The following is a 25,512-nucleotide window of genomic DNA, read 5'->3' on the forward strand; positions in this document are numbered from 1 at the left end:
AGCTAGGTTGTCATGGATGTCTTGTACAGATAACATTGAAGTATTCATCTTGATTGCCAGCAACACATTCTTGATGAGAATCTTTATCTCCTCAGGCATAGATATTTGGCGTTCATCTACTTCCATTCTATTTGCTTTGTCAGCGGCAGTTTCTGTCAGCATTGCCCGCATTCCAAAACCAAACCTGGCAGCAGCACTTCTGTTTCTCAATATCACCATGGCAGACTCGTGTACTTTGCTAAGTAGATGGCATTTCATGTAGTCCCGTTTCCAGCGATCACTCCATTTCTTCCCTGTGAATAAGTCCCCAACAATCTGGGCTTTGGCACATGCTTTGCTAATCAAGCACACGTCTGCACTGTATTGAAATAGTTCCCCGAGTTCCATGAGATCCTTGCTTCGTGACTTCTGTGTCTCAGCCTCCACAATTTCCTTCATCCACTCTTCCTTGAATAAAAGGCAACATTTCTTCCTTTGTGGTGAAGCACTGCACTCTCCCAAAGTTACAGCTTTGCGCTTGAACATTTCCGTGCATGCCGGTTTGAACCTGCTGTGCCACAAAGCCTGCAAAATAAGGGAACATGGCTTACGTTGATGCCTAGCTCATGAATGCAATCTGTTATGCTACAATGTACAAGATGCAGCACAGTTTAACTCTACCAAACAATTACCTCTTCTGCTTGAACTCACGTACGCCTGTTTAAATGTATAGGGTTCTGGGTGCGAAACCTGCAACAGAAGAAAACATGGGTAAGTATATTATACTACAATGTTCAAGATGCACCACAGTTTAACTCAACCAAATAAATACCTCTTCTGCTTGAACTCATGTACGCCTGTTTAAATGTATGGGGTTCTGGGTTCGAAACCTGCAACAGAAGAAAACATGGGTAAGTATATTATACTACAATGTTCAAGATGCACCACATTTTAACTCAACCAAACAAATACCTCTTCTGCTCAAACTCATGTATGCCTGTTTAAATGTATGGGGTCTGGGTTCGAAACCTGCAACAGAAGAAAACATGGGTAAGTGTATTATACTACAATGTTCAAGATGCACCACAGTTTAACTCAACCAAACAAATACCTCTTCTGCTTGAACTCACATATGCCTGTTTAAATGTATGGGGTTCTGGCTGCGAAACCTACAACAGAAGAAAACGTGGGAAAGTATATTATACTACAATGTTCAAGATGCACCACAGTTTACCTCAACCAAACAATTACCTCTCCTGCTTGAACTCACGTATGCCTGTTTAAATGTATGGGGTTCTGGTTGCGAAACCTACAACAGAAGAAAACATGGGTAAGTATATTATACTACAATGTTCAAGATTTATTTATTTATTTCTGAGTTTGTATAGCGCCTGGTTACACTGTCAGTGTGTCCCCGTGCTGTCAGAAGAGCTAGTTGCTCCGTCAGTCAGACAAGACGGGGCTATTCTTTAGGAAAGAGGAATGTTTTAAGTTTCCTGCGGAAGATGAGCTCCGATGTTTCCACTCTTAAGCTCAGGGGGAGAGAGTTCCATTTATGTGCCGCCAAAGTACGAAAGGATCTACCCCCCATTCTGGCTCTCTTGTGTCTGGGGACAGCGAGGAGGCCTGCTCCTAATGAGTGGAGTTGTCGGGTAGGCGTATAGGGGCAGAGAAGGTTCCGAAGGAAGGCCGGGCCCTTGCCATGTACGATCCTGTGACCAATACATAGGACCTTGAAGTCGATCCTTTCATTGATCGGAAGCCAATGTAGTATTTGTAGAGATTTTTTAGAGGCGGCTCTTCTGGGCAGCCGGAGGACCAGGCGAGCGGCAGCATTCTGGATTGTCTGCAGTCGCCGCCGACTAGTGGCGTTGGCGCCTAGATACAAGGCATTGCCGTAGTCCAGTCTCGACGTGACAAGAGCGTGGACCAGGGTCTTCCTTGAGGATTCTGGGAGCAGGTCCAGGGTCTTACGGAGTTTCCGTAGAATCGAAAAGCACGTACCAGCTACCCGTCTGGTGTGGTAGTCGTAATTAAGCTTTGAGTCCACCCATACTCCAAGGTTCTTGACCTGATCACTGGGGGTAGGGAGGGGCCCCAGGGTCTGCGGCCACCAGGCAGATGACCAGACTGAGGGGGGTTTTCCTACAATCAGCACCTCAGTCTTGTCTCCGTTCAGACGGAGGCAGTTCTTCGCCATCCATCCAGCCAGCTCTTGGAGGCATGATGAGAAGTTTGCGGCGGCTTGTTCAGCAGGTTGGGTCAGAGCGACCACCAGCTGAGTGTCGTCTGCGTATGTCACTACTTCCACCCCATAGCGTTCCGCAGTAGTAGCCACGGGGGTGACATATAAATTGAAAAAGGTTGGACTGAGGCTTGATCCCTGAGGCACTCCTTGACCGAGGTCAAAGGTGTCGGAGCGTGCTCCTCCTTGCTCCACCGAGAAGCTACGGTTAGTAAGAAAAGATTCCAGCCATAACCAGGCCGTGCCTGTCACCCCTCCTTTCTTCAGACACTGTAGCAGCGTATGATGTGCTACAGTGTCGAAGGCTGCGCTGAGGTCCAGGAGCACTAGTGCCGCCACATGCCCGGCGTCCACGTGCTTCCTCAGTGCCTCAGTCGAAAAAAGGAGGGCTGATTCTGTGGAGTGGCGGGCCCGGAAGCCCGATTGGTTGGTATGCAGGAGGCCTCTGGACTCTATGTGTGCTGAGAGTTGTTGGTTGACCAGCTTTTCCGCCAGTTTTGAGAAGAAGGGTAGGAGCGAAATGGGGCGCAGGTTGCTAAGCTGGGACGCACTGATATGGGGTTTTTTCTTAAGAGGCAGTACGACTGCCTGTTTCCACCCGTGTGGGACCTTGCCAGTGTTAAAAGAGGTAGTCAATATATGGCCTACATACGGTGCCAGAAGACTCATGGCACTGGCCAGGAATTTGGCAGGAGCAGGATCGTGAGGGGAGCCTGATTTGATTCCTTTAGCAGTGGCTACCACAGTTTAACTCAATCAAACAAATACCTCTTCTGCTTGAACTCATGTACGCCTGTTTAGATGTATGGGGTTCTGGCTGTGAAACCTGCAAAAGAAGAAAATATGGGTAAGCATATCATACTACAATGTTCAAGATGCACCAGAGTTTAACGCAACCAAACAAATACCTCTTCTGTCTGTACGCACGTACGCCTTCTTAAATGTGTGGGGTACTGTCTGTGAAACCAGCAACATTAGATGCACTAGTTTAACTCTTCCAAACAATTACCTGTTTGTTCTGCCTTTGTTCTGTCTGTGCAATTGTATTCGTAGCATGATCTCACAAACCTGCAGAAGAAAAAGGGGTGCCGATTGTGAATCTATTTACCCAGCAAACCCCAACCCAACTAGGAACGTAAACAAAATTACCTTGTCTTTGTGGATACTCGCACCTGACCACTCAAATCCAAATACCTTATAGACTGGAAACCTACAATTGAAGACAAGTAAGTCAGCAAACGCTCAAAGAATTGCAAACTATGCATGGGACCGGTCTAGAGGCCCCAATAGGAAAAATGACCAAATAATTACCTGGGATTCCAGCCTAGGACAAATAGGGGTGTGCCCATGTGTTCCATTATCAGCATCCATTATCTTAAACTGGTCTATAAATCTGAATCCCAGGGAAAAGCTGTATCACAGAAGGTGTAAAATACAAACTGTGCAAATGGTTGAGGTGGGTGAACAAGATAATCCACAGGAAGGCTGAGAAGCACACAATCCATCAAAAGATCCCACCTGAAGATGATGCAGTGGCGTGCAAAATATATGATAACTTCATTCAAGCAACTTTCAGGCAACCATAAATATGTCAAGATAACTGAAGAATGATGGACCTGCTGCAGAGAGATCTAAGTTTTCTCTACTGGAAGTTGACTCATTAAGTAGCAGAGGAGGTTAAAATGCCTGATGAAAAGCTGGTGAACCATGCAGATCACAAATTACATGCAATGTAAATAGGTCAGTGCATTACTGATTCTCTCAGAAAACTCATTTTGTTACTTGCAGTTTATAAGTTTAAATCCTAATATAGAACAGTGAGCTATTAATTACCAAACAGCTGCAACCCAACCCAACCTTTTTTAACCACCTACACATCTACACCACTCACTTCCTTCCCTAGGGCCCTCAACTTACAACACTATACGGCAGGAACAAAAGATCTCCGCTAAAGAGCCCCTTTATGGGTGCCCGTCGGGTATTGCACTGCCGACCCGACGAGGAGCGAGCCCATATGATGAAGCATGACACCTAGCTTGCTGGGTCTGTGAGGACTCTAGTTCCAACAAGGAGGATCCCGCTCCTTTTGTGCCTTCACTCACTGGGTTTCATATGTCAAATTTTAGAACAGGGGAACTGTGTACTCTCTTTTTTGATATAAAGATAGAATTACCCCAGATTAGCGAGGATAGAGGTATCTGGACTTTTATGGATAATATTTGGTGGCCCAGCTTGAGTGGTTGACCAAATGGCTAGCGTGTATCTACCTACAAGAAACAGGGTATTCGACCATACAAGTACAAGACGGGATTCTGAACTTGCTATTTATCCCAGGGAAGAGAAGGAGGAACTCGACCCCTCTCCTGGTAGCTTCACGCCACCACCTTATGCACAAAGGGTTTTGCGTAGACAGGTACAGTACTCCCTTTCGCCTCTGCTCTGCTACTGCGCAGAATTTCTATTGGGCCAGGACCGTTTTGTAATCGAGAATTGATGTCGTTGGAAGAGGTGGGACTCCACACATTGGGAGACTTATATCAAGAGGGAGTGCTTGTGGACCTCCAGATGCTACATGATCAGTTTGACCTCCAACTCAGCCAGTTCCTTCAGTATGGGAGGATTAGAAAATACATAAACGGTGTTGTAATGTATCACCGATGGAGTAGTTCCACAGAAACCCAAATTTATGGAAATAGGTAAAATGTGTATTATTAATGAGCTTATCAGAAATTTCCCCTTTATCATTCTGTCAACTGTTGCAGAAAAATGATCTCTTCCCTACCGAAAGAGAGCAACCATAGCTTGGGTCAGTACTAGGCCCAAGACAGTCAACTACAGTTCATTATTGGCAGGAACTTAGAAATTACTCCTTGCTTAAAATTTCCTCAGAGTCGACAACAAGAGACTGTCACTAAAATCCATAATGGAACTCACATTTCTCCAGCTCTGTGCAGACTACCATTTCAATCACAGATACATTTCAAAGTAATTTCCCTCGTTCAGAAGAAGCTTATGGTACCTGGCCAAAACATCTTTAGAAACTGTGAACTAGACTACAGCACCTCTTTAAAAATGGGCAGCTGAAAAAAGAGCAATAGAAGTGGAAATAAGTGAATGTTAGTGTGACAACAAGAGAGACTACAGCTAATGCCAATTTTCTGATAAAGAAGGGTTTTACAAAGTGGAATCACACAATTATGATGATTTATCATAAGTTTAGGGCTTTAGAATAAGCAAGAAGAAGGCAATCAAGAACAATATAGCACGTTAAGCACCTGTAAAGCGGCAAACTGTAATACATAGAAATATTCAAAGAAGGCAGCCAAGAGAGGATCAGAGCTCCATTGTAGAAATCATTTTTTAAAAAGCACAAGCGTTATAAAGGAAGAAAGTAAAGAAGGAGGTGTAGCCATGGAGACAGATAACTGAAGAACTCAGGAAAAACTATTAAAGTGTAAGTAATAAAAGAGAAGGGCCTAACCTGGTATATAGGGAGGGGAGCAGAGCGGTATATTCAGTTTAGACCCCCACATAGAATGTGTGTGACCTCACACATTAAGTCATGGATGGCATCACCAAAGACACCATGTGCGACCAATGATGACATTGCAAAAGCTGCCACAAATTCAATTGATGACATCACATGTTTGGTTCATTGTTGACACTACATATTGCATCACTGCAGATGGTATCACCAATGACATTAATAGAACTACTGATGACATAATGCTACGCATACCTTTAATACTATTGTATTAACAGCTCACTGTGTATCTGACTTTTCTAAGTTTTGCCTACAACAATAGCTATCCCAGAGTATGAGGAACTTATCACATGCAATGAAGAAGTTATCACATGCCATGCAGATGTCATCATAATTATACCGAATTTATAAAAATGTCACACATAGCAAGCTGAAACCTTGGCAGCTATGCAATCGTCCCCGCGCTTTGCTAACAAAAGCGTAGAGTTAGTTTCAAAACACACCGTGTGCTAAAGTACACGCTGTGTTTTAAAACTGTCTCTACACTTTTTGTTAGTAAAGTGCGGGGCAGATTGTGGCCTTTTGTTTAAGTACTGATGTCAATCAGAGCCCCTTCACGGGGACGAGGAGTTTCACAGATCAAGTCCTGTGAATGGCTGGATAAATCCACTCAATAGCCCTATTTGACTACCTCCAGCATCTATCCACACATTTCTGTAAAATAACTCAACTGACCTCTCACTTGGACTGGTGATTTGCTGTCATAGTCATGCCTCTGGTGGTTGACAATAGGTTATGGTAGATGCTGGCTTAAGCCAAGACTTATTGAAACCATGGCCTCCCGGCCAAGACCCCTGCCCAGAAATGGCTGAATATTTTTAGACACTACGAAGGACCAATGCCTTCTTGAATCCAAATCATATTCCCTTAATCGATGACTTAAAGGAGGCGGAGTGCTTTCTCTCCTCTGCTGACCATTTAACTATCTCTTCCTGTTGGTGGCAGAACAGCTTGGAACTCTATAATGACAAATGCATAAGCACAATATTTTGGGATGCCTCATATAGCCATGATCACACCCCAACCTACCATAAGACAGCAATCAAAGATCCTAATGCAGCAACTGCTGCTCTAGTGCACCAAATAAAATGTCCAAAAGGAACCATACCTGCTTCTCTATCGTAGAAAAAGCATCTGCAAAATCTGTGCTGAATTTGACCCGCCAAGGTTTGGAAGTCTTCCAACAATGGCCGGATAGTATGATTTAGAATAAGTGTTGACCTTACTATAAGTATTTGAGGCTGCACTGACTCTTTTATAGGCCACCTTACAGACTGCATCACAGGTGGTTGCTTTCTCAGAAATGATTACCTATTGCAATGGCAAGTCAGCCATTATTTAGTCCATCCTAACAATAGGTGGGAACTCCTCTGCAAATTTGTATACAAAAATCTAGGGAAAGATAACTTTTCAACGCCCTTTCGTTCATGACTCAAGACCTTTCTTGCTGTGGAATACAAACGTTTTTTTTTACACTGGCGAAAAAACTATTCACTTCCGGAGTATTTGATGTGGAAGGAAAGAATAGATAGTCCCTAAAATGTTGAAGGACTTCAGCCAGATCCGGTCCCTTAAGAAAACGCTCATGAAACTGTTCTTGTTCATTATGGGATCATTATGAGTAACCATAATGCTTGGGGCTTTCAAGAGAGAAGGCCCCTACCTTGCAGCAAAGGCAGCCTCTTTCACTCTTTTAATCATTTGCTGGATAGAACTTAGCACGATTACATCAGGGAAGCCTCAGGCTTTACTTCCTCCAACCGAGCATACACCTCAGATATGGCGCCTCTTGGCTGGCACGTTGTCCTCAATTCCAGCCAAAATTACAACAATGAATCCTAGGGAAAACCGCAATGCTCTGCTTTACTTGGAAAAGGCCCTCACAAATGAAGGTAAACATCGCTATTTAAATATATATTGGTTGCCAGAAACTTCACGTTTGATGCGTTGCCTCGCAATCAAGTATTGGCGGCATCTTGGAGTCCCACGTGAACGCCACCATAGGAAGATGCATCTCAGACCCAGCTTTGTACAGTAGAGGAAGACAATTGCCTCATACAAAACTGTATCACTACTGCGGCAACGTCCCCTGCCCAGGCGCAGTCCCCTCACCCCCCACGCACACAGCCATGATACATGGACTGGGGGCGTAGAGACAGTTTCAAAACACAGCGTCTACTTTAGCACACGCTGTGTTTTGAAACTGACTCTATGATTTTGTTAGTAAAGTGCGGGCCGATTGTGGCCATTTGTTTAAGTATTGCTGTTAATCAGAGTCCGTGAAGGCCCGTGCTCCCACAGAGCCACATAGCCACATCACCACAAGCACCACCAGCCCCTCCGGCCACCTTACCTGCACTCGTCACGACCGCTCCGGCACGACCGCATTCAAAAAGGCCTGATGTTCACGCAGCTCGCTTCTTTAAAGCGGCCGGCGGCACGACTCTCTTGCGTGATGTCTTGGCTGTGTGCGCGCTCCACACCCGGCGGTGCACACTGACGTCAGGAGAGGTGCGCATGCGGGACCTAAAAGGAACAGTGAAATATAAACAGGGACAGTCTGAAGGCCACTTCTTCCCACTGTCCTGCTGTCACCTCCAACTGAGGCTGATTGAAAGAGTTCAGATCCAGAGTCATGTACTCCTTCAACCAGCCTTATGGTAATGTAAAACCGAGCATGTATCATAATGTTTAAAAATAGTTGAATGGCCAATGCGCTTTATAGAGCTCCCATTAATTGTGCCCACTTCCTTTGCCCTTCACAGAATGCCCGTCTCTGCCTCCTTCAACTTTGCCCTCACCAGAAGGCTTGTGGGTCTTGGAGTATCCACCTAGCAGACTTGTGTATAGTTCTCCATAGGGGGGATTACCAGTAGGCTATAATGAATAATAATACAAAGATTTATTGTGCGCCTAGTTACTCCAGCTGGTGTGTCCCCGCGCTGTAGTGAGAGGCCGCCGAGCCGCAAGAAGAGCAAGGGTCACAAGTTAGAGCTTACCTAGGCCCATACCAAAAAGGTGAGTTTGCAGGTCCTTCCTGAACTTGGTTTCCGCTGCCTCCAAGTAGCGCTGATGCTGATTGAGACCACCTCCTTCTCCTTTGCCCTCTCCAGAAGACTTGTGGGGCTTGGTGTCCCCCTTAAGACGAGTTCAGTTTAGTCCAGGGCAGCGGCATTAAACAATGCACGTTATAGTGCTGCCACTAATTGGGCCCACCTCCTTCTCCTTTGCCCACTCCAGGAGGATTGCAGGTCTTGGAGTTCCCCTAGCAGAGTTACATTCAGTCCCACACAGTGGGAGGGACCTATGTGCTTTAAAGCACTGCTGCTGATTGCACCCCTTCCTTCTGATTTTTCTGCTCCACAATGTTTGTGGGGTTTAGAGGCCCCCTAGAAGAGTTCTATTTAGTCTGAAATTTCAAACTCAAATTTTAGCTCAGCACTGTAGTAGTAAATGTGTGAATTTGAGTTTGTTGGTAAAGGTGATCTAAATAATGTGTTATTGGACCAAATGTATTTTCACTGCCATGAAATGCAGATGTCTAATGACTTTCAGAGGTGAAGTGAGCTTAGTATACAGTTTAATTAATGTGGTGCTTTTCGGTCCTCTAAATGGGTTGGGGGGAGAGGTAAGAGTTTGGCAGTGCAGGAGCCCCACTTTGATTTACATTGATACTATCATTTCTTCAAAACCTACGTTTTGTAACTTAAAGATTTTGAATTTACAGATTAATACCTGTAAAATGCTTCAAAGAAACACTTCTGTTCATTAATGAATTGAACAGGTACAGCACATGCAATTAGAGATAACAATCTTCATCAATTGCTGTGATAGGGAAGCTGGTCACTTCCAAAGGTGAAAGGTATTTTTTCTATAATAGTAAAATGTTTGCCTTGTTCAGTTATTCCAAGAAATCTGACCCTTCAATCCGTTTGCAAAAACAAGGGATGGGTGAAATTTGCAAAGTGTTACTCCTTCTGCAGACTTCCATGAAAATTCTGCCAGATTCTGTGGAGTACCGTGAATGGGTGGAAATCGGGCATGCCGCTTTACTCGTGCTGATTTTTAGCACTGGGAACTTGTTTTGCATCAACTGCACCGTGAGGTGCACCAGAGGGTGCAACTTCTAGTGTTTTTTTGCTGCCGCGCAGTTAGATCTCCTACTCAAGCAACAACTTTTTCACTGTGAAGGGAGCAAACCGCTCGCATTGGCAAAATCTCTCCGGGTGTCCTCCCAGCACCCAGAAATTTTGCAAGGGGTTGCCAATTTTTGCGCTAACACTTGCTAATGTGTTGTGTCAAGCCGCATGTGAGAAATGCCACCACCATGGGGTGGTTGGCAGAATTTGGCTAGAACTCCACATTACATGTGCAAAACGGAGTGGCAAAATTTTCACCAACTCGGCTGGTGAAGCGGAATTTATCTCCCACCCGAGCAGAAACCTATTCTAATTTCCTTATTACAGTTGAGTTGTGATTTCAACTGTCACCTGCATTCACAAAAGAAGGTAGTTGCTACATGGTGTTATAATGGCTGAATACCTGCGGGGCAATTGTGCGCCCCTAGGTCTGATCGTCACGAACGCCCCCAGTTATTCTTCAGGATAAAGCTTTTTTAAAGGATTTTTCCTTAATAGCCGGGCGCTGCATGCGCAATTGGCTAATCCTGATAATCAGTACGGCTAAACGGATAGCTGACGGCATTCTGATTGAGATACAGGTAATAGAGGCACAAATGAAAAACCACTATCACTGGTATCCTCTTTAAAAAGAATCAGGAAAATCTAACAAAATAAACAAAGAATTCAAAGAATTGAGAAAAATAAGGAATATCTGGCCGAAGTAAAAAATGAGGTGGTCTATCCTTACATTAGCGATAGCTACACCCCTCCAGAGTTTAACAGGAATTAAAGGAGATATGGCTCCACATATTCAGTCAGTAGTTTCGAAGACAGCACAAGTGACTCTGAACTTCCCGAAACCAATAGACAACAGCTCAGAGGTCGAGGGAGAAGAGCAACTTGGAGAGGACAATTTGCACCTCATTTCCAACAATGGTGGCCTCCTGCACCATGGGAATTTCCACCACAACATTTTCAACCACCAGGAGCGCCTTTCTAGATGTACCCACATCACTTTAATAATCAGTCAATTTTAGGGCTTGGCCTAGGCAGATCTCGAGGCAAAAGAAAGAATCGGCAACCACAAGTCCACTAAAACCCACCATCATCACTGCCTCAGCAAATGGGGACGTGCAGCCAATCCAAGAAGAAACAGTTACAACCAGGGACGAGCGCAGAAGCAATCTAATAGTGAATCTGAGCAAGAAAATCTTGACTCAAGATGAGGAATGTGCCCTCAATAAAGGTCTTGGGTTTGTCGTGATGTCCGATGGAGACAATTTTCGAATACAATGTGAACTTGAGAGATTTTTTCGCAAGATACGGCTACAATATTTCTTCAAAGACAGAGACTTGACACAGCCCTCTACAGAAATGGTGAATACCGGGCTGAAGAAGCTGTCAACTTTTAACCCTCCGCTACAAAGCGTACCAACACAAGTACTTACATTTGAAAGAGCGGTGCAAGAAGAAATCACTGACCTGTGTACCAGCAAAAGAGCAACCTACCCAAGAAAGAGCAAGCAGCTCTATGAGCCCTCACGGAATATCGTGAAATAACAATCAAGCCCATGGAAAAGGCGGTGCGATTGTGATCCACGAGACTGAGACATACCGTGCAGAATGATTAAAGCAAATGGGCGACAGGAGATCCTACCGTCCACTCAAAGAAGAACCCACAAAGAGTATCAAGAAAGTCATCATTGAAATAGTGGAAGAAGGTAATAATGAAGGGTGGATTACACCGCAGGAAGCAGCATTTCTCTAAACCACTCACCCTGTGATGCTGTACTTTTATACTTTACCAAAAGTACACAAGATCCAACGACCACCACCAGGGAGACCCATAATTTTGGGGATAGGTTAATTCTTGAGCCACCATCTACTTTTGTAGATTTTTTCTTGAGCCCCATAGTGAAGAGGATGCCCACATATCTTCAGGATACAAAAGAAGTGTTGCGCCTCTTACCTACGGTGGAGTTCCACTCGGAGAGAGACCTTCTAGTATCCTTCAATGTCAAATCATTTTATACATCTATCCCTCCAGATGAGACGCTGGATACAATTGCCTCTATCTTGAATGAGACTGACCAGGACTTCATCACACCGGTCCTTTTTATATTGACCCTGGCCCATTTGGCCATGAAAGACAATTTCTTCAAGTTTGAAGAAACGATTTACCTCCAAGTCTCTGGTACATACTTGGGGAGCATTTTTTTGCCTAGTTTGGCAAATTTATACATCCACACCTCAAACAAGAACATGTGTTGAATACCGATAATCCCTTCCATGAGTCGATCAGACTATGGAAGCGATATATTGACGACATTTTCGTAGTGTGGGATGGAGACCTAGAATCAGTAGTACAGTTCCAACAATGGCTCAACACACGGAATACCTTTTTGAAATTCACCCTAGAGGTACATAAGAACAAAATAGCTTTCCTCGACTTATCTATTTTTGTCACACCAACAGGGTTGGAAAGTGAACTGTATCACAAACCAATGGCTCGTAATTCCCTCCTTAGGTTCGACAGCCAACATCCGAAGGCCCTGCTGGATAATTTGCCGTTTGGCCAATTTTTACGAGTGAGAAGGAATTGTTCTACTTCCGAGCAATGCCCATAATCTGTCTCATCAATTGACAGAGAAGAAGTACCCAAAAAGCATATCAAGCAAGCATACCAACGCTCTACTAACAATCACAGGGAGGCGCTATTAGAACTACCGGTCGCGAAACCACCCTTTGGGGTGTTTGACTTTTGTGAATATGTTTAGTGCGCTGACCAATGGTATTCAGAAGAGTACTCCCAAGAATTGGAGACTTCTGAACAGTAGAAAGGATAACATTCCACTGCCTTTGTTCTCTTTCAAAAGAGAGCACAATCTACGAGATAAATTGGTGCACACGCAACCAAAGGAGCAAGGACCAAGAAAAGTTGGCACACACTAGGACCTACCTGCAGTTCAGGGTCATTTTCCTTGTAGAGCCTATGCAATCTGCCCACAAACAAGACACTCCAAAACAGTCGACATCGGGACCAATAGACCTTGGGTGCAAAAGACTTTTTCTAATTGTAATAGCGACAATCTGATTTACTTGATACAGTGCCCCTGCAAATACCAGTATGTAGGGATGATGACTCACAAAGTCAAGCTCAGGATGCTGGAACACAAAAGCATGTTTAGGTGCAGAAAAACGAACACTAAACTAACGAAGCATTTCACCGAGGTTGACCACCAGCTGTTCAATCTACATAGTGACACCAAAGGCCTCAACGATTGCAAACCTTGGACTGCCTTATAATATGCCAGTGTAGATACAAATGAGGTTGGTTACGCCAATAGTCAGGCTGATTCTGCAGTAGCTGCAATTTATCTACATCATAGAAGCTTGTTGTGTTAAGGCATAGATATACAGCAGATTATCTGTTTCTCAATGATTGAAGGCAGACTACAGCTTCCTCCTTGAGTGAGGTTATCCTGTAGTTCGTAAGAAATATCGTACCCCAACACAGTTCTTGGGCTTTTGTATATATTATCTGACAAAGGTCCAATACTAGATAAATAAATAAAAATGGCAACGATATTTGCATGAAATAGGCAGTGATATCAATTCTAATTATTATATCTGTAAATTCGAGTAAAAGAACTACAACTTCCGGGTATAATGACGTCATTCTGTAGTCCGGAATGACACCATTAGCAATTGTCGGGAGTCTTGCGTGGAATACAAAGACAGGAAAGAGAGGTGCCGATGCACCTCCCATTTACTCAGGAGAGCCCGAGGCACCGACTGAGAGGTAAGATTTCAAGACTTGCCCGAGTTGTAAGCATGGGCGAATTTTGCGGATCTCGCGTTCGCGAATTTTGCGGATTTGCGGATTCGCAATCCGCAAAATCCGCGAATTCCCGCGAATTTGCGGATTTTTATTTTTTTTTGTGTTCGCCCGTGTTTCTGCCAGTTCGCGAGGGTTTTTACAATTTCGCAATTTGCGAACTTACCTGTCGGGTCGCAAGTTTTGCGAACTTGTTGTTTCTACATGTCCAGCCTGTTTGGGACACTCTTCTTCATCACTGCCACTCTCTGTCACCACTGCCACTCTCTGACTACTCATGCCACCCTCTGGCCCACCCATGCCACCCTCTGTTTCATCACCACACCCTCTGGTTGTCCAGTGTACATTATTTTCGGCAAAGCAAAGCACACCTTCCCTGCCTCAAGTGACCTGAATTAATTTGGGGCTGATTAATGTGTCACAGAATATTTTTTTAGCTGGCACCTGCTTCCTTAGTGCGCGCTGATTAGTGATCTTTTGCACTTGCTAAGTGCTTTCATTGTTGCAAAATTAGTTACAACACCTGCCCTGCCCCAACTGACAATAATGAATTAGGGGCTAATTAATGTGTCACTGAAAGAATTTAAAGTTCCAGCCTGGCACCTGCTTGTCTGCTCCTTTAGCTGTAAATCAGGACCTTTGTGGCATACAGTTAAGGTCAGAGCAGGGTCACACAATAGTTGCAAGCAGGCAACCGAATTCTGGAGGGCCCCCTCAGGAAGCAATACAAAGAATCGTTACAAATCATGAGGTTGACCTTTTGCACCTGCTCATTGCTTTTGCTTTTGCTGAAATCGTTTTGCGGTTTTTTTCGCGCTATTCGCGGGGCGCGGCGTCGTGCGAAACCGACCGCGGAAGCCGCCAATTCGTGCGAATGAGCATTTTATTTTTTTGCGGCTTGTTGTTTCGCGAGTTTTTTTGCAGTATTCGCGAGCCGCTTGCAGCGTAACACGCGAATTTACCCCAAGGTCGAGTACGGGCGCGGCCATTTTGTTTGCGTGACGTATTTCCGTTTCCGCCCGCTATGTATAATCTCGCGCAGTAAGCGCATTGCGAGTAGAGGTTCGCACGAGATCGCGCGGGAAATCTAGAGGTTCGCACGAGATCGCGAGGAAAATCTCGCGCGAACTGACTTTCGCGCTCGGAAACGGGCGCCGGCCATCTTGTTTTTCATTCATTTCCTGTGTCTGGGCATGGTGTTTAATCCTCTTGATATCTTTCCCATCCTTTGCTTGTTTTCAGTTTTTTTTTTACGATTTTGCTTCTTATCTATCCCTCTCTTTTCCTAGCTGTATATTTTTGTCTTTTCTGCTATTTTTCTTTACTTTTAAACTACTTTTGTAAACTCTTTTCTTTTCTTCTTCCCTATCCTATTCTTTCTTAATTTTCTACTTCTTCCTACCTTACCTGCCCAGACCATGGTCAAGCCAGGCGCCGTGAAGCTGCCCAGGCACTTGAGGGCCGCAGCGGCGGCGGGGAGTAGTGCTGGACCCAGTGGCAGGACAGCAGGCGTGAGATCGAGGGGGGAGCAGGTGACGCGCCGGGAGATATTCAGCCCGGAGGAAGTGGGCGCGCTGGTCTACTTCGTCCAGCGCCGCCTGCCCAGGACCATCGCGGGAGGCGGCAGGATCGCGGCCGGCGGCTACAACATGCGGGAGCGCCGGAAGCGGTGGGAGAAGGTGTGCTGGGCCATATCCCACCTCTACGGGGTCCAGCGCACCTACAGCCAGGTCACCCATCGCTGGACGGACCTCCTGGACCGCGAGCGCGACCTGCTGGACCAGCTCGGCTTGGAGATCCCCGGGCTTGGTGAGTAGTAGTAGCCATTGGCATTTAATCACTCACTACTATGATGTTTTCTCCTGCTCTGTGTTGTTGTATTGCAAATATTTGTTTTTTACATGGAGCAAGCCAATAATGCCGCTGATGACGATTACATTGTAGTTAAATTATATTTCAAAATCTTCTGTGCATTTCAGGTGCACTGCTCTCCTTCTCAGTGGGGTTGCTACTATGCTTATTTGTTTTCTATTTTGTGGTCTCATTGGCCTGAGTAACTATTATGTATGAGTGTACTTAACAGAACTGCGTAATGCTAGACACTAGGGGGCAGATTACATTTACAAGCCCCTTGCGCCACGTTTACGTTGCCTTGCGTGACGCAACAGCGGCGTAAACGTGCCGCATCCCTGCAAGTCATTTACAGCATGACGCATCTAGGGAGATGCGTGACGTTATAAAGCCATGGGCCTGCACCACAATGGGTGCGTTCCTAGTACGCAGGGTGGGCGGTCCAGCGGCTGTGCGCCTCGCAAAATTGCCTGCGTGAAATCTACAAGATTTAACGCAGGCACTTCTGCGACGCTGCTACGTCAATTCAATTCCTTATGTCTGCTCGAAGCAGGCGAAAGGACTGACACAGCATGTAAAGTATTGGGTGGCCCTGAGCATTACTGGAGTTGCATTGCGTTGGCGACGTGACTCCAGCGATGCGCCGCTCTTACGTGACGAGATGCGTCACGCAAGTGCCTACCCTTGCGCCAGGGCGCGCCGCATTGTAAATGAGGCACATCTGCCGTGTCGCAAGGGTAGTTTTGCGTGACGCATTTGATCTGGCGCATCTCTGGAGATGCGCCAGAACGCGTAAGTAAGTATGCCCCTAAGGGGCAGAATTGCAATTACCGTCGCATCCCTGCAAAGTAGCAGGGATGCGCCATTAATTGTGCGGCCCGCTACCACCACCAAACATGGTGCGCCGTATTTGCAATGCGGCGCCCCATGGGCCCAAAACGTCACCGAAGCTTTACTGCTGGAGTTGCGTCGCAACGATGGCGCAGCTCCATCAATGCTCTGGGGTACCCTATCTCCCCAATGCTGGGTCAAGCCGTACGTCTGCTTCAAGCAGGTGCAGGGTTTGTGTGACGCATCATTGTCCTAAAGGTGACTGATTGATATTTTGTAGATTTCCCTCAGCCACTATTAGGATGTGTTCCAGCGCAGGAATGCCCTCCCTTGCGCCGGAACGCCCCCTGATGGCGCAGGGCTTTATAACGGGATGCATCTCCCAAATGCGTCACGTTGTTATAATATTATACGCCGCACCATGGCGCCCTTTTTTGTTTAGCTGCTGCGTCACAAAAGTCACGCAAGAACGGCGCAAAAGAGCCGCAAGGGCTTAAATCTGCCCCTTCCTTTGTAACCCTGACAATAAGAAAAATAGTGGCGGTGGATTGATAGTTTGACTATTTAAATGACTGGTAATGTAGCAGGCAACTGTTAGTGTTGTCACTGATCTGACTGAAATCACAATGGAGTTTGTCTGTCACTTTGCGTCTTGCCTGCGGACTGCTGCCTGCCAGTCCTAGGTGAACGTTTCAGTACTTTGTTTAGTGAGTTACGTGACTTTCGAAGTCACAGGTCCGCAAATAAATAAAAAGTAACCATAATCAATATAATTTCGCGGAAATATTTTGTTATTGTTCTTTTGAAATGTTTGATTTGGTTGACATTGACAAGCAACAATCATCCATGTTTTCTGTTCTTTCTTTCATGTTGTACGTCAGCTCCCCCCAGGGGCGAGAGGAGGACACAGGAGCAGCAGGCGGCGGATGCTGTTCAACAGGGCCAGGATCGGGCAGGCGAGGGCTCCTCTGCTGGCCCCAGTAAGTTTTCATTTTAGACTAGTACCTATTTTTCCTAGCGTTCCTCATTTGAATTTTTTCAAAATTGTCTTTGCTCTTCTTGTAGACTGTATCTAAATTCTTATCCTGCCTCTACTATGACTCCCTGTGGTATTACTAGATTATTCTTATTAGTCTGTCTGTGTAGCTAACTAAGATTGCACGGTTGGCGAAACTCCCATGATTCTAGTCAGCAATAGCTCTATCAACTTAGTGCAGTCCTCTGGGATTGTCCATAATGTCTTTTGAAGTGTTCTATCTGGACTCATGCTTGCAAAAATTGCAAAACCTTTCGCTCAGTCACTCTAGTCTGGAGGACCAAAAAACACAGATTGTATTTAAATTTAAAAGCTTTATTAAAAGTAAACACATTTATTAAAATGAAGTCATAATAAAACTAAACGTTTAACTGATAATGGAAAAGTGGTTAGTGCTGACGATTAATTGAAGACATTTCTTGTGGTCGAGCCGAGCTCTCACCTGGTTTCAACTTGATCTTGTTGTTAGAAGTCCATCTTCTGTCTGTGTGGAGAAAAATGGTGCGTGTTAAAAAATCAGCCTTCATCAGTTGTGCCAAAAGTGCAGCAAGACAACCTTCCCTGGAAAAAGGGACATTTTTTTTAACTTTAACGTAGACAGTCACAAATTACATTGTTTTCACATGTCTTCATTCCTAGACCAAATACTAGTGACTAGTGAGTGCTTTATTCTAAGATTCTTAAATGTACTTTGTAGGTGGAACATCTGGTGGCGGGGCCAGTGTGGTGGTGGTGCTCGACACGGAGGCGGAGGGCAGTTCATCAGGGGAGGAGGCGGCGGCGGCGGCTGTGAGAGTTGAGACGGTGGTGGCGGCCAGAGGTAAGCTCTTATATATTCCTTACTTATTGAGATTGAAGACTAGCTGGGAAGGCAAGAATATGAGATGCATGGCTGGGTGAATGATGAAGCAATGATGGGTGGAAGGACAACAGCCTGGGTGGGTGACACAGAAACTGTATGTGTCCATATACCTGGATCATGCTACTATCTGACTCTTAGATAGCATATGTGTATCTAGAGCAGGGGTACTCATAGTACGGCCCGCGGGCCGGTGGTGGCCCGGCAAGCCTTCCTTGGCGGTGCGCAGACCTTGCAGACAATCACTGCTCCCCCGGCCCCCACAGAGCAGAGGCTTTTTTGTATTTCACCTGTTAGCGCCCCTGCATCTCCACTCTGACAATCACTGCTCCCCCGGCCCCCACAGAGCAGAGTGGAGATGCAAGGCCACAAAGAGGTGAAATAGAACAAAGCCTCTGCTCTGTGGGGCCGGGCAAGCAGTGATTGTCAGGGTGGAGAAGCAGGGGCGCTAAAACAAACAAAGCCTCAATAATATGTTAATGGTCTTTTAAAGACCTGTTAAGTACTTTGGTGTTGTTGTCTGTGTGTGCGCGTTGAGGAAGCGGTCTCAACCCGGGCTGAAGGCTGACACAGATAGACACACACACAGTGAGATGACAGAGGGAGAGGGAGGGCAGGAGGGAGAGAGAGATGGAGGGAGGGCAGGAGGGACAGCAGGAGGGAGAGAGATGTATGTAAATGCTGGGTCTGGTGGCTCAGTGGATGAGGGCATCTGCTGCAGGGACCTGTGTGCAACCTCATGGTCACAAGTTATCGTTTTGCTTTAGCCCCGCCCCCTCTGACTCCGCCCCCACCAGTGCGGCCCTCGGCCCCAAACTACACTGTAAATGTAGCCCCTGAGAGAAAGTTTGTGAGTACCCATGATCTAGAGAGAGTAGATGGTCAGTGGATGAACTAAGTGTAACTTTGAAGAGCATGTAACACTGCACCCGCACGTCCGTTCCAGTGTAGGAAAGGCAAGGAAAAGAACTTTTAATTTTGTCCAAATACTACCATAAATAGTAGCAGTAGTTTGTATTGCAAGCACTGCATAGATCCGGTTATTATGGTGGCCACTCCCTACCTCTCTTAATAAGTTTAGTAGTACTCAGTCATTCATGTGTGGATGTATCACTGCCTGTCACTCAATAAAAAGCAAAGCACCTAAAGTCATCCCATATATAAGCAAAAACATCCCATGTGAAGTGATAGATAATCAGATTATTTATCTTCTTCAATTTTCCATTTCTAGTACTCATTTCCACTGTAGGGTGAAAGTTAAATTAATTAAGCAGTAGCCCTTGAGTTGTAACAGAGTATTCTCAGTGCCACCCGTAATAGAAAAGTAAGAGATTCACCACCTGCATGTACTGGACGGGTACAGTAACGCAACGGCAACGCAAGTCTAGGTCACTCCTCATGGCGTGCGTCTCTTTTTCTCGGGTGCAAGTTTACCGCGCTGGCATTATGCCGGCTTGCAGAAAATAACGTACCAATTTTCCAAAACAAGAGACAAGAAGAAGAATAAGACTGGTGTACTTTCATAGTCGACTCCAATGGAAGTCCACAGTGCTCATAGAATTTGTTCCTTAAACTCCCACTAATGTTAGAGCAAGGATGAAGAAGTGTGAGGTTAGATAGATACTGGCCTCAATAGTTATGTAATGCGCTTGCAAGTTGCTAGTTGTACTGCAGCACACATTTCTGCTGAATGATTGAGTTAATCTTAAAGAGCATTGGTTACAGACTATGTCTTTCTTTCTTCATATAGGTTCTCCTTCCAAACGAACAAGGAGGAAGGAGCTGGCTAGAGCGGCCCGGCAACGGAGAATCGAGGCCACTGTTGCGGAATATCGGCGGCTGGTGGCCCTGGAGGACGAGGAAAGTGTGCGGTCGACAACAACGACAACGTCGTCTGCATCGGCCTCCGTGGCCCCACCGGCTGCCACCCAGCACAGTGGTCCACCGAGACTGAGCCGGGCTGCCAAAGGCAAACGCCACCGCCGAGCAGCAAGGCCAACAGCTGCTTCTCACAGGCCTTGCACCTGCAAGGCAGTGAAGGCACGCCTGCGCCGCACTACCCTGATGGTGTCCCGCCTTCAGCAGGAGCTCGCCTTGCTCCGCGAGGAGCATGATGCCCTGGCCCAAAAAGTTAACAGCATCCACCCATAGTGTCCCTTGCCCCTTTTTTAGAGACTTTTGGGGGGTGGGAATTGGGAGTTGGGTTTTTGGGGACTTTTGAAGGACAATCGTTGGGGTTAGGGAGGGTCTTGCGGGAGATTATTTTGTTAGGGATATAAATATACTTTTTCAAACTTTATCTGAGCATACCTGTTTTTTACTGCTTGCCTGGTGGGTGGGGGTTTAACGTTGACTGTTTTCCTGAAAGTTTAGTTCCATTTTCTTCCTTTAAGTGTAAATGCCCAAATGTTTTCAACACTAAGTGCCTCTCACAGACTAAGTGAAGTGAATCCAAGAGTCCTAGGACTTTAGTAGTACTACCTTCAGTCTCTCGTCTCTCGTACTAATACTCCATTATACCCCCAAACCACCAAACGCTTATCTTACCTGTAATTTGTGTTTGAAAGTAGGGCTAGGCCCAGGGCTGGCTCCACGGGAAACACCGAATAACGTTGGCAATCTTGGTCGGATAAAATTTCCTCATAGCGGTGGTACTAGTGGTGTGACACAGTGGCAGTTGCATGCCTATGAAAAAAAAGAAAATGAAATCTGGTTTGTCCTCCTGAGCAATTCAACGGTACAACTGAGAATATAGCAGGTGACAGAAGTACAGTAGAGCAGTGCCACATTGTAGCCTAACAAATGGTAAAGTATAACTACTAATTCGGTTGAAGTTCTTTCACATTAGCAATGGTTCTTTGTCAAGCAGAGTAAGAATATATCATCGACAACTGTGGAAAGAAAGAATGCGACAGTACAGGGCCTGTGTGGAATTATTGATAACTATATTCAACATAAGGTCTCTGTAGCCAGATACCCGAGAGCCTTGCTGGTCACTATAAATCCATTCACAACAACACTCAATGGGGTTGGTCTGGAAGGTGTCACGTTTACTCCCCGTGATCCAGTCGATGCAAATATGGTTCCACCTCCAAATGTCACCAACACCCAGAAGTGTAAACACAGGGTGTTCGAGGCATTAGGCGAGGGAGAAAAATAACAAACTAAAATAAAAAATGTGGGATGGGTAAAGGTAGGGTCAGCAGGGAAAGGATACCTGTAAGAGAAGACAAGACAGGCATCAGTGAAGTGATGTCCTAACATACAAGGGTACTCTCATATAGTCTCACTAAATAGTCTGCAAGTCTCCCGCCTACTCATGGGAAATGTAGTTTCATAGTACGGTAGGCGCTTAGGGGCTGCGTAACCTGACAGAAGGTATAGTAGATAGAAAAGGAGAAATTGCTTTTTTTCTAGGTGTCCCCTCACTCACCAGGGTTGCCCCTTGGTGACATGCTTCATCATTGGGGCCATCCCAGTCCTCTACGGCCTGGGGCGTGCTGCGACTTGCGAATTACGTAGGAGCACTTACAAATGACTATGTGTGGTGCAGATAGTGGAGTGGACTAAGTGATGTGTTAAGGGATCAATGTAGAAGCCGAGAGAGAGCAAAGAAATGCAGTCACAGTCAGAGAAAAAGGCAAGGGATACTGTATCTATGTGGTTGTAGTGGTCCTGTTGGAAGTGGTAAGTAAGTTGCCCGCAGAAAAAAAATCCTCCTATTAGCGGCACTCCTCCATTGCAGCCGACGCTTCGTCCACCGATGTTGGTCACCAGAAGACACCCTGTCCACTGCCTGCCTGATGCTGAATTGTGGCTCGCTACTGTGAAGCCTGACTCCATCCTTTTTTCCCCATTGCAGAGACTGAAACCCGGCCTGTAATTATTCAACGAAAAACAGGAAGTGATATAATATTACAACACCACTGATAAATAAATATAAGGTATGTAGGCTGTGGAGTGCAAAAAGTCACAATTTGTTTTCCTAGTAGACAGACAGTACAATGTTTTTGAAAGTGCGTACTCTGAGTCACCTTTTCAAGGATAAATAAGTATGGGCAAATTAATGTAGCGGATCTTGCCCCTCAAGCTAGGTGTACTGTAAACTGTGTTTTAGAACAAAAATAGATCTTCCTAGCAGTGCTCCCACCCAAAAAACGAGGCCTAGCAGAAAACTGGAGACAAAACTTACTTTGAAAGTAAAAGTAGGCCGAAGTACCCTAATTACCCATTACCCCCCGTGGATTGCATTCAAACCACTTGCAAGCAACCAAGCAAAAGTAGCCATAGCCAGCATCGCTCCAAGACTCGAAATCCCCCCCACTCAAACACATGCAATAGAAATACTGCTAACCCTAACGAACCCTAAGTTAAGAATAGTGGCAAAGGCTTTCTTTAACTATGCCAAATCCCCCCTTTCCCACCATGGATTTTCTTCAAATGACTTGCAACCAAAATTACACATTCTCACGAGTGCTCTAAGACCCCAGAACTCAGTTTGAAAAATCTAGAACACCCCGATACACATGCAATCCTGCTGCTAGGGCTAACCCTAACGAACCCTAAGTTACAAAAAGTGCCAAAACTAAAGGCTTTTCCGCGCGGATTTTGTCCCAACCACTTCTACCCGGTATTAGACCTTCCCAGGAATGCCCCAAGACCCGGCAACCCACCCGCCAAGAAGCATAACACCCCCAAACAGGCCAAAAGCAAAATCTCATACTTGCAATATTTCTGGTCCTTCGGTCCAAACGCGCTGCGTAGCTAGGCCATAAGTCGGGGTTGGCACGACGGATTTCCTGAAAAGCAAATGCAATCAAGATTAGAGTGTCCCAGCAGTGCTCCCAGACCACGAAACTCACCCAGAAACACCAGGAAGCCCCCCAAACAGGCCCCCGAAAACGCTACATAGAGCAAAATGTCAGAAATAGCCCAAAAAAAAATCGGCCTGGATTTAGTCCCAACCACTTCTACCCGGTATTAGACCTTCCCAGGAATGCCCCAAGACCCGGCAACCCACCCGCCAAGAAGTATAACACCCCCAAACAGGCCAAAAGCAAACTCTCATACTTGCAATATTTCTGGGCCTTCGGTCCAAACGCGCTGCGTAGCTGGGCCATAAGTCGGGGTTGGCACGACGGATTTCCTGAAAAGCAAATGCAATCAAGATTAGAGTGTCCCAGCAATGCTCCCAGACCACGAAACTCACCCACAAACAGACGGAACCCCCCCTAAGAGCACCTCAAAGGCAAGCAAGTCATCAAAAACACAAAAAATTTTCCGCCTGGGATTTGGTCCAAAACACTTTTATCCGGTATTAGAGCTTCCCAGCAATGGCCCCAGAGCCGTCAACCCAGGAGAAAACGAGTAGAAGACCCCCAAACAGCCAAAGAGCAAAAGTACAAAAATGGGGACTTAGTCAATTTTTCACAAATTTCCCAAATCACTCCGCGCGCTCTCTGCAGCTAGGCCCTAAGTCCCCTCTGCCACCATGGATTTGCTTCAAACCTCTTGCAAAGTAAAGTAGATATAGCCAGCAGTGCTCCCAGACCACGAAACTCACCCAGAAACACCAGGAAGCCCCCCAAACAGGCCCCCGAAAACGCTACATAGAGCAAAATGTCAGAAATAGCCCAAAAAAAAATCGGCCTGGATTTAGTCCCAACCACTTCTACCCGGTATTAGACCTTTCCAGGAATGCCCCAAGACCCGGCAACCCACCCGCCAAGAAGCATAACACCCCCAAACAGGCCAAAAGCAAAATCTCATACTTGCAATATTTCTGGGCCTTCGGTCCAAACGCGCTGCGTAGCTAGGCCATAAGTCGGGGTTGGCACGACGGATTTCCTGAAAAGCAAATGCAATCAAGATTAGAGTGTCCCAGCAGTGCTCCCAGACCACGAAACTCACCCAGAAACACCAGGAAGCCCCCCAAACAGGCCCCCGAAAACGCTACATAGAGCAAAATGTCAGAAATAGCCCAAAAAAAAATCGGCCTGGATTTAGTCCCAACCACTTCTACCCGGTATTAGACCTTCCCAGGAATGCCCCAAGACCCGGCAACCCACCCGCCAAGAAGTATAACACCCCCAAACAGGCCAAAAGCAAACTCTCATACTTGCAATATTTCTGGGCCTTCGGTCCAAACGCGCTGCGTAGCTGGGCCATAAGTCGGGGTTGGCACGACGGATTTCCTGAAAAGCAAATGCAATCAAGATTAGAGTGTCCCAGCAGTGCTCCCAGACCACGAAACTCACCCAGAAACACCAGGAAGCCCCCCAAACAGGCCCCCGAAAACGCTACATAGAGCAAAATGTCAGAAATAGCCCAAAAAAAAATCGGCCTGGATTTAGTCCCAACCACTTCTACCCGGTATTAGACCTTCCCAGGAATGCCCCAAGACCCGGCAACCCACCCGCCAAGAAGTATAACACCCCCAAACAGGCCAAAAGCAAACTCTCATACTTGCAATATTTCTGGGCCTTCGGTCCAAACGCGCTGCGTAGCTGGGCCATAAGTCGGGGTTGGCACGACGGATTTCCTGAAAAGCAAATGCAATCAAGATTAGAGTGTCCCAGCAATGCTCCCAGACCACGAAACTCACCCACAAACAGACGGAACCCCCCCTAAGAGCACCTCAAAGGCAAGCAAGTCATCAAAAACACAAAAAATTTTCCGCCTGGGATTTGGTCCAAAACACTTTTATCCGGTATTAGAGCTTCCCAGCAATGGCCCCAGAGCCGTCAACCCAGGAGAAAACGAGTAGAAGACCCCCAAACAGCCAAAGAGCAAAAGTACAAAAATGGGGACTTAGTCAATTTTTCACAAATTTCCCAAATCACTCCGCGCGCTCTCTGCAGCTAGGCCCTAAGTCCCCTCTGCCACCATGGATTTGCTTCAAACCTCTTGCAAAGTAAAGTAGATATAGCCAGCAGTGCTCCCAGACCACGAAACTCACCCAGAAACACCAGGAAGCCCCCCAAACAGGCCCCCGAAAACGCTACATAGAGCAAAATGTCAGAAATAGCCCAAAAAAAAATCGGCCTGGATTTAGTCCCAACCACTTCTACCCGGTATTAGACCTTCCCAGGAATGCCCCAAGACCCGGCAACCCACCCGCCAAGAAGCATAACACCCCCAAACAGGCCAAAAGCAAAATCTCATACTTGCAATATTTCTGGGCCTTCGGTCCAAACGCGCTGCGTAGC

Source organism: Lissotriton vulgaris, chromosome 2_2 (assembly GCF_964263255.1).
Source record: "Lissotriton vulgaris chromosome 2_2, aLisVul1.2, whole genome shotgun sequence".
NCBI classification, from domain to species: Eukaryota; Metazoa; Chordata; class Amphibia; order Caudata; family Salamandridae; genus Lissotriton; species Lissotriton vulgaris.